The sequence below is a fragment of the Silene latifolia genome, chromosome X (assembly GCF_048544455.1).
Source record: "Silene latifolia isolate original U9 population chromosome X, ASM4854445v1, whole genome shotgun sequence".
Lineage (NCBI taxonomy): Eukaryota > Viridiplantae > Streptophyta > Magnoliopsida > Caryophyllales > Caryophyllaceae > Silene > Silene latifolia.
Window position 1 is genome coordinate 272,112,655 of NC_133537.1, and position 14,732 is coordinate 272,127,386.

Sequence of the window (14,732 nt, forward strand, 5' to 3'; positions counted from 1 at the left end):
GGTCCTTTGAATAGTTTTTTGTACGTCTTATTCATTGGTTTACCTTGGATTAAAATACCCTTTATTAAAATATAAAAAGATAAACAAATAAATGGAACGGAGGAATACTTCCTTACGATGCATTTGTCGTGTATATATGAGTTGCGTCAACTGGCTCGCGTTAGCTTCATCTACTCTACTAAAAAGTGCACCCCCAGTATTTAGATCCTGGGTCCACCACTGCCACCACCATCCATGTCCTGTCCACCACCACTATCGGCCACCGAACAACCCAGTCCATCATTGGCGACCTGCCACAATCACCTCTCTTGGCCCTCTCATTCTCGCCCTCTTTTCCTCATCCCTCTCCTTCTCACCCTCCCTCCCCACAGCCAACCGACGACCACCCTCCCTATGGTCGGCCGCCAACCTCCCTCTCACTACCGCTCTATCTTTGGCGACGTGCCAGACGACCATCACCCGCCACCAATCCCTCCAACCACCAATTAGGACAAACCCCTAAATTGATTTTGATGTAAACCCTAAATCAATTTAAATGCCATAAAATTCAAAGAAAAACTTTAAATTGATATGCAATTAACAAATTTAATACTTGTTTTACCTTCAAATTATGATTCATAATTAAAGAAATTAATTTATTTTGAAATGGAGGTATGGATGTATGGTTAGCAATAGAGAGAAAAAATTTGATTTTATTTTGCAAGGGTAGACAAATGAAAAGTAAGGGTTAAAAAGTACTACAATGAATAAAAAATATAATGCCAAAATAAATTACGTTTTTTATACTAATTAAGTACATGTTAAGTTTTTTTTAAAGAAATTAATAATATCAATTTACAGGTTTTTCATACACAAATTTTTATATTTATATACCATTTTTGTTTTATTTTAATTAAATAAATATAATGTAGTTCAAAAAACATATAGTGATTAAAAGAAAGCATCGTTTCCTTATTTAAGGAGATTTCTTTTGGAGGGAAAATGTTTGAGAATTTTTATTCTCTTAGTATATGAGAGGATTTTTATTTGCTCTTCGTAACTTGTTTCATTCAAATTGCTTGCTACAATCCTAGTCCTAGTATATGATTCTCATATATCATCATTGATGTCCCATTTAATTGTCAACCCTTTAATGAACATTAGTGTGCATGAACACAAATTCTCATTATAGACGGACACTATTCGTCTATACGTATAGACGGATACCATTTGCCATAAAGTGGGAAGCACATGGGGGGTGCCCCACCATGTCCCCCCTACCTATTTTATTAGAGGTTTTTATCCATCTGTTCGTCCCACCCGTCTATACCAAGACCTATTGGTGCATGAATAGGCATCATGGACAACCCTTTAGAACATTTGAAAAATTATGGAACATTGGTAACTAGGAAAGAAATAATAAATCTCAAACCAAATAGAATTCATGAGACTTGATACCAACAAGTTAATTCTTATACTTTTCGTCAAACGAATCTGGATTGTTGAAAGTAACAAATTTAAAGCTAAACTTTTCTTATAAGGATTATATATTGGGACGTGCTAAATCTCGCACATCATTTTATTTAATACCGCACTTTTTCCCCCCTTCTTCCAAGTGTGCCCCTCCCATTTCTCACCTCCAACCAGAGAAAAACAAGAAAAATGAAAAAACCCAATTATCAATTTCACCCGGCATCCCCCACCACCCTCCCTGTACCGGCATCCTCTCCTGCCGCCAATCGCCCCTCCACACCCGCATCGACGCGCCGACTATCCCTCCACCCCGTACCCGCGCCGACCACCCCTCTCTGCGCATATACCTGAGCCGACAACCCCTTCCCCGAAGCCGACCACCAATCCCTGCTCCCACCTGTGCTTACACCTACAGCCATCGCCGCACTCAACGACACGCGCCTGCAACCTACTACCACTCGACGACGAATATCAATTAAAGCGACTAAAGGGAGGGGGAAGAGAATAATATAACAAATTATGAGATGTGAATGGGTGGTCGACGGTGCGCGGGGGAGGGGGTTAGTCGACATTAGGGCTGGCGAAAAGATGGATCGACGGCGCGGGGGAAAGGATGAGGGTGATCGGCATTATGGTCGACGATTTGTAACGATTTTAACTTGAGATGGATGGTGGACTGCTTGTGGTTGCCGGGTTCGGGGATGGGTCGTCGGGCTGGGTCATGGGTGGTCAGGGTGGTCGAGGCTAGGGGCTGGTGCCGCCTGGTGGTCAGGGATCAGAATGGGTGGTCGGAGATGGTGAGCAGGATAGAGGGTCGGTGTTAATTCTTTTTTAAAATGAAGGGTAGTATTGGAATAATAGAGTAAAGTGTGTGGGATATAGTAAAATGTTGTGCGGGATTTAGCAATTGCGTATATATTTACCAACAACTCACGTGTTTGATCAATGTACGTTGGATCTGTTACATTTGTATTAAATTTATTCCACAAAAATTAAGTTGTACAAATAAACTAAATAAACTAAATAATACAATCAATAAATTTAATTAACCTAAATAAAATAGATATTGACTTAATTATGATACAAAAAATTAACAAAATCAACAACTAAGAGCGTGTTTGGCCTAACTTGGTGAAAATGAGTTTTTTTTATGAAACTAAATTTTCTAAAAGTGTTTTTCAAAAGCAGAAGTAGCAAATTGATGCTTCTATTTTTATGGGCAAAAAGATGATTTTTTGGCTTTTGAGAAATTTTGTTTTAGCTTTTAAATAATGATGTGTTTGGCCAAAAACTGTTTTTAAGGCCAAAAATACTTTTAGAAGTCAGGCCAAATAGACATTAAAATAATACAATCACTTATATATTTATGGGAAAAAAAAACACAAATAAACTATAATGTTATTATTTTAAATTTGACAAATAATTAATTATTCAGTAAATTACATACAATAAATCATAATCTCAAACTTCAGCTGAAAAAAGAAATGATAAACTTCAAGAATTTTACAAACACAGTATATAAGATTTGATCACAAATATGGTTTTAATTATTTTCCATTATTTTTTAATTATTAATAAATTTTACAACTAACCATTTACCAAATTAATATTGTAAATCGACAATTAATTAACTAAATTAATATTGTTCTGATTACCCCTTTATTGACAACGGGTTATTTTACTTTCTTTTTATTTAAAAAAATACACTTAAGAAGATTAGAAATTGTAAAAATTAACAAGAGCGAAGAATTGGACCCAAATAAAAGATAAGAAAATAAAAAAAAAATTCTAAAAATAAATCATACCAACACTTAAAACAATCAGATCAAACCTTATAAACAGAATATTGGGACACAACTATAGTTTTTTTTTCTACATGTGCTTGAACTTGACGTAAACTGTTAAACAAAACAAAAAATCGAACTTGATGTACAAAGAACTTTTGTAAAACAAAAATAAAATAAAATAGAATGAGGTAGATTCCAGAATTATGATAAAGAGAAAAATCAAAGAAAGCCAAATGCCAATGCATATGATGGGCAGTTTATCAAATTTTGCTGGCAAGGGTGAGAATGAGAAGGTGAGAATTGAGAGTTGAGACTTGAGATGGTGAGAGGTTGTATGAATAGAAATATGAGTATTTCATGAGTTATTTATATGCCGGGTCAAATAGGGTTTATTGCGTTATTATAGATAAGCGCTAGCAAATTTTGGCCCCAATTAAATCTGATTTTTAGTGGCCCATTGTTTAAGTCATGTATTTGTTTGTTCAATAAGTCTAATTTTAAGACGGCATTATCCATCTTAAGCTTTAGACGGGTCAAATAAATTTCCCTTGTGTATATAAAAAATAAAAGTGAAAGCAATAAATTTGTCTTATATACACATGTTGTATGATACTTGACCCGTTTTAAGTTTAAGACAAATAATGCCATCTTAAATGAGAATGTGTGTGGTTTAATTCCGTAGAATTTATATACATGATGACCGGAATTAAGTTGTCGATTTCCACACCAAAAGTTAACCCAACTATAGTAGTATAATCGAGGTCGAACCACAAGGATGGGGTGGATTTGCACTTAATTTGTCTAAGTCTAAGTCTAGTAAAAAAACAAGGAGGTTGGTGAAATCAATTAAGCTAGAACTAAAGCAAATAAAAGCAAGTAAACTAAGGTAGTAAGATGTAAACGGTCGATAAAGACTAGCGTTGTCGGATTCCCCTAAGTAGGCTAAGGTAAGTATGGGTACGAAAGGGTAGTGGGTAATTATTGGCCAAGGGAGCTAATCTCTTAGATTCTCCTAAAGATGGACACAAAGTTCTCACAAGGCATCCAAATTCAATGTAAACATGCTATCTGTGGACATGGGCCACGCGTTACGCGTACATGAGCCGCCGCCGATCCGTGGACGTAGGCCACCTACACGCCAAGCTAATATGTGGACGTATAGCGGTCGGAAAGCCACGTTTGGAGGCGTAGAAATGCTTTCGATCGGATCGCTTTAGATCGGTCGGTTTCGTCTCGGCAAAGGTCTCGAAACAATGTTTGAGACGTTCGGAGTTGCCACCAAGCAATTATGGGATGCCTGGAAACCGTTTGAAATCCACTTTATACCTCGGTCAAACGAAGCACAAGGTAATGTTTGACACAGGTACTAAAGATAAGGACTCGTCCCCCTTTTAGCATTCTATGCCTAAAATGACTCTCGTACGCCCTGGATAAGGCCATCCACTAGCCAAAGGTTCTGAGTAAGGGATGAGGGTACGTATTGGAAAACTCTTTAATCGAACACCCAATCCCGCTCACGTTAGCGGCCTCTACTGATGGATCGTGGTTGTTTAAGTGTAAAAGTTGATAGAACGGTTTAAATGCATGAATGCGCAACCAAAAGTCTTACCCTAATATGTTAATATTTCTTAAGTCGGTTGTTTATGCATGTACCAAGAAATTGTTGTCAAAGTTGGATTTAGATTGATTTGCATGTGAAAACGAAAATTAAACATCCATTTACCAAGTTCGGGCTATGATGCTTAACACGATCCATTTATTTGAAAAAGGGTGTCAAGTGACAAAGTATAAAATACAAACTCGTCAATCTGATCCGTCACGTATTCGGGTTAACCGTAATCGGGATCGTCCTAGACAAGTGCCAAAACGAGACAGAACAGTGCCAGGCAACCCCATTAGGGCGCGAGCCTATTGGCGAGGGAAAGGGGTCTGTCCAGGTTTTAAAATATGAAAATAGACGGCCTCTTGGGGCGCGAGCCATGAGCCGATCCAAGGGGCGTCTCCTCGTTATTAAAAAGGTTGTTTAAAACAGTTTTTGTAATGAATGATTTGCACAACTCAGAATAATTACTATTATGTTAGTAATATTTGTTGTCGGATTTGCAAGTTTGAAAAGCATAGTTTACAAATAAAAGTGTAAAATATGTGTGCTTAACCATTTTATCACCGTACTCGAATTAAATCGACATAGCATATATATTAGCCAAGGATGACATATGATATGGTCAAGACAAAGATGAAATAAAATGAAATAAAAGTGAAAGGAAAATGTTTGATTTGAACTAATTATGTTAAGTTCATTTATTTGTAATTAGTCAAGTTTGTCATCGTACTCGGATTAAACCGACATGGTATAAAGAACCAAGGATGATTATGAATTATGACTAATATGTTTGCAAGTGTAAATAAATGAGAAAAATGGTAAATAAAAGAAAAGGGTGTTAACATACCCATTAAAATATAATTAACCAATAATATCATCGGGTCACGGAATAAACCGTCATGGTATAATTTAACCAAGGATGATTTTCGAGATGGTTAAAATATTTGTCATAAAAATGAATTAAAACGGTAAAAACCGTAAAAGAAAATAAAAGGAAAATGTTGCGGAAAGATGAACACAAACACGGCTGGATTAACGCCTGAGAGGGCATTGAGGCGCGAGCCTCCCTGCTATACAAGCAGCTCCTGTCTCAGGCCAAAATTCGGTTTTGGCTCATTTCTCTTATTTTTTGATCGTGTTATGCATTGTTCATGCTTATGAACTCATAAAAACAGTAAAGACATGAAATAAGTGAGATATTTACACCCTCAAACTTACGTATTATGATGTTTGTGACGTAGGCGACTTTAGAGACGGTTTTCTCGTAGCGACTACTCACGATCAAAGAAGTTTAAAAGAGTGCCTTAAAAAAGGATTTTGTTTTGAAAATGAGTTGAAAATATGTTAATTAAAACATGTTGATTGATGTTGAGTTGGTCGAATGGGTCGGTCAAATGCACGGTGACGGTACCAAACAAAATGTGTAAGGCTTGTGTTTTCGATCGGTAGGTCAAAAACATGTGTCGATTTTGTGACTTAGGAAGTCGAGTCTAGAAGTTTAAGGGAGATGTGAGGGGGCGGACGCTCGCGTGAAGATTGTGGTGTGTGAAGGTTAGTATTTATAGAGAAATGTGGGATGGTAGGTCGGTTGAGTTTGCTTAAAGGCTAAGCAGACAACTCCTTTAGGCGCGAGCCACCTAGTGACTGAAAGGGGTGTATTGCCCCTTTCAGAAATTTGGATTTTCCAATTGTTCTAACCAATGTTTTGTTGGTTGTGATTTGTGGTCTTGTGTGATTGCTTAGCCGTGTAAGCTTGATCTTGGGTGTTATTTGGGGTAGGTATTTTGTGTTCTTGACTCGGGTTTGACCCGTGTGAGTCGGGATTTGAATTTTGAGTCGGTTTTTGGCCCGATGTTGGTTTAGACTCTAAATAGGGTCATTTTAATGGAAATGACATGATAAAGACATTCATGGCATTATTTTCGACATTCGAGATTTGGTTTGACTCGGGTTGACTCGAGTTGCGGGTTTCTGAGTCGGTTTTGGGTTCGAAGACGGTTTTAACTCTAAATAGTGTTATTTTAATGCAAATGAAGTTAGAAAACCATTTATGAAATCATTTTTCATATCCGAGTAGTGCATTAAACCGTCTCATGTATAGCCAATCTACGCACGCATATCAAAAACACGTTATAGTCCGATAATCATCGAGTGGTTTTTAGAAGGTGCAGATACTGGGTATCTATACTATCAAGCATCTATATAAACTTTCATTCAATAAGACACTGAGCATAAGTTGTAGAAAGACATAAACTCTCACTCACACATTTCTACAAACACCTTCTACGCATGTTAAAAAAAGCCGAATAATTTACCCAATTACCAACATTAACAACCCATTCCTAACCCTTGAGCCTTATTTATGTTCTCCCTAAACCCTAGGGGGTCACTACTCACACATACTTAGAAGACAAATGTAAACAATTGGAGGAAAGCAAACAAACATAGTGATAAACATGATGTAAAATCAGATAAAAACTAATAGAGAATTGGAAATGTAAACAATTGAAGATTTCAACTAAAAAGGAAGGAAATTGTACCAACAAAAGTAAATATTGAATCTTTGATTGATAAATAGAAGATGTTCTTCAACAAGCTTTAATTACAAACCAAGTACCCAAATGTAAACTATTGAAACTAAGTAGATCTATGCTAATTAAGTAAGTAATTAAAGCTTAATTATGGAAAGATTAAAACTTTGATTAAGAAATGTTGCATAAATTTAGAGAGTATTTTCAGATCTAGGGTTGTGTGTCAGAATGATTAAGGGAGGGGGTATTTTTAGCTTACAAGGAAAATAGATCAAAAATTACAAAGGAAGTCAAAACTGCGAAATGTGTGTCCCAACCGGTGGGTCGGCCGCCGGTAGGCTGCCCGGCTGGGAGTCTTCTGATAGTTGGCTTTTAATTTTGGGTCATCAGGTGTGCACGGCCGGCGGGGTGCCGGTTGGGAGCTCGCTGTAACCTTTTTTTTCCTATCTTTTCTTCCTTCTTCCTGCTTTTCCAGCCGGTGCATCGGCTGCCAGTAGGCTGCCCGGCTGGGAACTCCCTGTGAATTCTTCTAAAACTTCCAAGTCTTCAAAAGGAGGGGGCTCCTAGCCGGCGGACCGGCTGCTGGCCTACCGGCTGGGAATGCACTCTCAGCTTTTTCTTCTCCTCCTCATGCTAGCTTCTAATCCCGTCTTTCTTGCTCCCATTCTCCCCTTTCCGTCTCAAATCCTGCAAGACAAGGTACACGTACATAGGATAGGGAATCGGGATACAAAATGCAAGTAAAGACGTGTAAAACCGTACCAAATGGAGTCAAAATGCATGAGAATGAAGAGGGGAAATGGCCGAATAAACGCATATCAAAATTCCCCACACTTAAGTCTTACTCATCCCCGAGTAAGTGCCCTAAACAAGACTAGGATCCCTACTAAAATTAACTACTTTCACACTTTATTCATAATAGCCGAATCGGGTTTAGCTTCACCCGGAGCCCTTTCAATTCGACACTTCATGAGGGGAAGTGCCCTATTGTAAGGTAAGTGAGGTCTTGCTACAAAATTTTGACTAAAAATGGCACTCAACAACCAAATAGAGCATGGAAATGAATCATTCAAAATGCATATGCACTTGCCTCATCCAAGTGGGATTTCTCAAAACGGAACAAAGAGAGTCATAAGTGGAGGATGTCGACTCAAGGTCTCGCCAAGGTGCCTATCCCCTAGTTCTAGCTCGAGTAGCCTACATTGACAACACGGAGGGCCAAAGACACAAATTCTAGGCGGGAAAGAGGAAATAAGTAGCTATATTCCCAAGATTGACACGACACACACAAGATTCGACTCCCTATCAAGCCTTTGACCAAAAGGAGATCCATGCATCAACTCTCACGGGTTTCACTAGTCACACAATGGAAGAACGGGACGATTTTTTAGACAAAAAGCAACCAAAAATAACTCTCCTAACTCGACTTGCGAAGCATGCCCGCAATCCAATATGGTACTCCATCCAATATCCGCAAGAGAAGTGTCGAAATGATGCACATAAAAGGGAGACAATTGGGTTGTAACGGGGCTTGGGTTAGGTGAAAAGGGGTTGGTGCAAGCACCGTTTTAGGACATGTGGGGCTAGAGATCAACTAGTCGTCACATCTAACCAATTCACTAAACCTTAGCCAAAGCAAGAGAATCCTTAAGCAAAATTTGGCAAAGGTCGCCATTTCTAACCATTCATTTCATTCTTTTCAAAACAAGACTCAATTGCAAATTCGTCAACCCTTTATTAGATACAAACACAACATTCTTTTCTTTTTGTTTTTCACTTCATTTTTCTCCTTTTCTATTTGATCTTTTTTCTTTCATTTTTCAACACTTGTAACCTTCTTATTCTTGCAAAATGAGCCAAAATTGAAGAACCGTCACATTTACGTGATATCCAAGATTATACACCGAAGAAGAGTCAATTCCAACCCAAATATGCTTCCACAAATGGACTACAACGACGAACTACTCAACAAAGGCGAGTTGTTTATGAGATGTAGTTGTTTTGTTGGCAATAGAAACGACAAGGCTAAGGCTCAAAATGGGTTAACAAAAAGGATAATTGACTGGAGGGTATAAAATAGGCTTATTTGGCTAAGGTGAGGCTACTTTATTGAACAAAATTATCTCAATATGCACATCAACACTTCTACGGAATCAAGGACCGAGCGCCATACTTATGCGTCTTGACATGACACATCACGTAAGGAGACTACTCACAATTTCAAAGCGGGACCGGTTTGATGGACCGACCATAAGGAGGCTCTAACCTCACATTCTGAGTAGGTATGTCGGTCCTAGGTCATGTCTCGAGCCTAATACGGTCTCACAAGGGTGTCGAAACTTAGTCATTAAGCTAGACTCCCGGGTTTTGCAAGCAAAAATCCTAACCATGTGCTATCAAAAGGTCGAAGCTATCAAACGGGAAATGGCACGGGTAAAACGGTTATCATCATAGTCAACATAACCCTCCACTTTAGACCTTCTACGCACTATTTACAAACGACATGCAAAGTGTATGAAATGCATCTAAAGCATATATACATCTACGTGAATGTAAGAATGAACACATATATACAATTCTAACTTAAATGCAAACATATTCTAGGCCTAACAGTAGATCAACAACAACACGCATCTCCAAAATGGCTCCCAAAGGAAGCACCCACGTCGCATAATCCCATCCTCCTCCATGTTAAATATATACAAAAATGAAAAAGGAAGGGTAAAAGAGAGAATTGGAAGAGTTTTACCAAGCGTCTTCTCCGATGCAATGCGCGTGTTGCTTATCAATTTAATTAGTATGAAGCAATATATATAGTATATACAATGCATGTTTTTGAAATTCTTTGAATTTTTTTGATTTTTAGTCATTTTTTTTGAAATTTTCTTAAATTTACAAGTAAATATATACAAATATAAACAAATATTCACAAAGTGGATATTTCCCTCCCCACACTTAAGATTTACACCATCCTCGATGGAACGGAATGTAAGGAGGAAATAGGAAAATTAAAGAACATATTTTTGGTTTTTTTCGATTTTTGTGAAAAGAAAATAACATATTTTTGTTGTTTTTTGAAATTTTCTTGAAATTAAATAACTTGTTTTTGATTTTTTTTTGGGCCTCCTCCCCACACTTATTATTTACAACATCCAATGGTGGATGAAGTGTGGGTAAGAGGCAATTTGTGAAGTAAAAGAACATATTTTTGGATTTTTGAAATTTTGAAAATAAGTAACATGTTTTTGTATTTTTAAATTTATAGAATTTCCTCCCCACACTTATTTATTTACATAATTTCTAATGGAAATAACTCTGTGGAGGAAATTCGGAAATGAAATACTTGTTTTTGAAGGATTTTTTTTTTTTGATTTTTCAATTTTTTTTGTCTTTTTAAATAAGAATGCAATGCATGCTTCCTAACTAAATGCAAAATTGAATTACGATGCAATCTATTTTATATGAATGCAATCCTATATGTGAAGTATTTTACAAAAATTTAAATCTAATGCAACTATATGAAATGCAACTAGATGGCATACATATTCTACATATATTACAACTAACTAAATGCATGCGGAAATGAAATATGAATGGGAGATTTGGATTAAAGGGATCATACTTAGCATTTGGATTGGAACGGGAGTAAGGATAGCCATCATTACTAGGCCTCCTCGGTGTTGGAATCTGCACCGTCATCATCATCATAATCTTCATTGCCGCCCCCAAACTCGGCTTCACGGATAAAGTCATCCGTGTTCATCGGCATAGAGGGGGCACCCGCGTCATATCCTTCCACCGTCAAGTCAATGTCGAAGTCCCTCCCCAAACCCGAGCCTCCAACATTCCCCTCTTCACCAAAGACGGATGGAGTTCCTCCGAACCATCGAGTGTCATTCCCCTTTCCTTGACTAGAGGCCGGAGTGGGGAAGACCGGGTTGTTGAAATAATCCGGCCGGAAGTTAATGTCCCCATAGAGGAAGGTTCCATCAGGAGGATGCACCCCGTCCGGAAGAAAGTAGTAAGAGGGGTGAAGGCCAGATGGATGCTTGTATCCCCGCCTCATGTAGTCATCATACACGGGGAATTGACCAACCGCTTGGTCAAAGTAGATCCGATCCAACCTTTGTTGCATTGCAAGCCGCTCACTTGCGGTCGTTTGTATCCCCAAGTTCATGTTTTCCATAAATTCCACAAGTGAGGGGGGTAGTGGAGGTTGTTGAGGCGATTGTTGACTTGACGACCCTTCACCTTTGTGAAAGGACCAAGGTTGTTGGAATGGGACTTGGAAGAAGGGGGTATTAGGCATGTTGTAACGCAAGGTGGGTTGGGCGGTGACATCGTGTTCATGCCCATAAGTGAGGTTCGGGTTTTGGGTTTGAGCTGTAGTAGCTTCTTTACCCATTTCAATTTCCAACAAGTAATGCTCGGAATTTGGCACTACTTTTATCTTTTGTGCATTGGGGAGCGGCACCGAGTTCTTGTCCACTCCATTGAACCGAATTTGCCAATATTCATTCCGGTCGCGGGGATTCTTTTTAATCCAATTGAGAATGTATTGGATATAGTCTTTTGTGAGCATGGTGTCCCCGGAGATGTGGTTCATACCACTCAAATTAAGCTTCCGGATTAGACGCTTTGCAAGGTAGGTAATGATGCCACCCACGACAATTGGTGTTGATTGGGCTGGTGAGTTGCTAGTTTGTTAAGGTGAAGAGCTATATGATGCGCCATACAAATTCTGAAAGTCATGGGGTTAGAACGGAGGTAGGAGCCAAGAATTTACAACTCCTCCGTCCAAAAATTATGGGGCTCATCCCTCCCGAAGACGGTCCAACCCATATAATGGTGCCAAATCCTTATGGCGGCATTGTGACATGTAATCGTCAGTCTCTTCACCCCCTTTTGACCATCAAGGCCGGAAATGGCCTTCCAAATAAGCCCATGGTCAAAGTTATCCGGTGCTTTGTGAGGGAGGCTCGGGTTTAGCCCAAAATGCTCGGCAAAGGTAGGAAGGGTAAGGAAGTAGTCCTTGTTTAGGAGACGGAAGTGTAAAAATACTACCTTTTTCGTCTCTTCAGTGCTTGTCAATCCTAAGCGAGCTTAAACATTCCCAAGTAAGTCGAGTATAAGTTTTCTCATGAAGGTCGTGCATTCTCCGCATCCCGACTCCCTCAAATAAATCGAGTGTGACACGGTCTAACCCTAGGTCCCTCATGGATTGGCAGTCAATAAAGCGAGTTGGGTGAAGGGGACGCTTTTTCAACAATACAAATTTACCTTTCATGGTGACGGAGGAGAATTGGAGTCCCGGAAAATCTGGATCGGGACTCATGTTGGCCCCCGCCGCCGCAACCATATCTGCTTGTTGGAGAGCCAAATCACCCCGACGAACCCGCTTCTTAGGTGCCATGGATGATGGGGTGAAAGGGTTAGTGAAAGGGAGGGATTGGGTGGTGGTTTGGTGTGATTTGGTGGAAATTTAAGAGAGAAAGGAAGAGTTTAGAGAGAGGAATGTCGAAAAAAAGTGAATGAATTGTTGGTATTTTCGTGCGTTTAATTACAATCAGAGTATTTTCAGCCGGTCAGTGGACCGGCCGCCGGTACCTCGGCTGGGAAAACAGGCTAATTTTGGATTTTTCTACCCAACAATCAGGGTGTTGGAGCCCGTGCAGGGACCGCTGTGAGAACACCATTGACTTCATTTCCTCATAAGCGCGCTCCTAGCCGGCGGACCGGCTGCCAGCCTACCGGCAGTGAGCTCCCCTTTCCTCATTTTCATCAACCTTTCGTCATAATGGTGCTCCCAGCCGGCAAACCGGCCGGGGACCTCTCCCCATATCAACTTTGAAATTTTCTTAAATTGAAACAGGAACTTCCCAGCCGGTGCAGGTACTGGCGGCCGGTGGGCCGGCTGGGAGATCCTTTACACTTGGTTTCCTCATTTTCATAATTCAACATCAGAAACTTCCCAGCCGGTGCAGGTACAGGCTGCCTACCGGGAGTCCTTTACCTTGTGTGCTCCTCTTTTTCTTGCAATTTCAAATACCACTTCTTCAATTGGCCTCAAAATGCGTGTTGTCCTCTTTCAAACCGACGCATCATGTCAGGATTATGGCCAATTAAATGTTATGCTTGTGTTCCTCATCGAATTCTCGGTCTTCTTCTAAGTGACAACTCGTCACCAACTCAAATCGTGCCAAGTATGATGGTTTCAAATTCTCCCATTGTCTATGTACATGCATGCTATTTACATAAAAATGGTGGTTCTTGAGGAACTCCACCAAATCTAACATTTTAAGTTGCTTTCAATTTGCCTCCTCCTTGGGGAGTGGGTCCCCGAGGTAGAGCACTTCAATTGTTCCTTTCTAATCTCCATTGTAGTACCATTTCACCCTTTGGTCATTGACTTTGAAGCTACCACCGTCCTCGCTCCATAGCTCGAATGCGCCACAAGGGGAAATGTGGGTCACTTTGAATGGCTCCGACCAACGGAATCAGAGCTTTCCCGGAAATACCTTGACTTTCAAATTGAAAAGGAGCACCAGGTCTCCTACACTCACATCCTTTTTGACAACCTTGGCATCATGCCATTTCTTTGTTTGGTCCCTGTAGATTCTAGAACTTTCATATGCTTCCATTCTCAACCCTTCAAGCTCATTCATTTGGAGAAATCGTATTTCACCGGTCACATCGCAGTTAAAGTTCATTTCCTTAAAGGCCCACCATGCGTTATGTTCTAGCTCCACCGGCAAGTGGCAAGCTTTCCCATAGACAAGTTTATAGGGTGTGGTGTCAAGAGGTGTCTTAAATTCCGTTCTCAAAGCCCATAATACATTCGGTAGCTTTTGAGACCAATCTTTTCGACTTTTATTGGTCACTTTCTCCAAAATAGCGTTGATTTGGCGGTTAGAAACCTCCACTTGCCCACTCGTTTGAGGGTGGTAGGCAAGTGCGGTTTTGTGCCGCACCCCATGAGTTTCTAGCAAAGTTTTGAATGTACTCTTATGAAAATGAGATCCACCATCGCTTATCACTACCCTTGGGGTTCCAAAACTTGGAAAGATGGTACCTTTGAACAGTGTCATCAAAACCTTGCTATCATTTGTTAGAGAAGCCACCGTCGCTGTAACAACCCGGATTATAAAACAAAGCGAAAACTTATATAAAATAAATATCAGAGTACGATACTGATAAAAGGGTCAAGGTGGCGGAAACACCTGACCAATCCGGTTCGCTACTAAATCCAAAATAACTAATACATTATTCAAAGGTTCTTAAAACTTAAAAGCAAACTCCTATTTTATTATTAAGCTCGCTTCGCACATTCCCCAAGCAAGCATCAACCAAACAGCAACA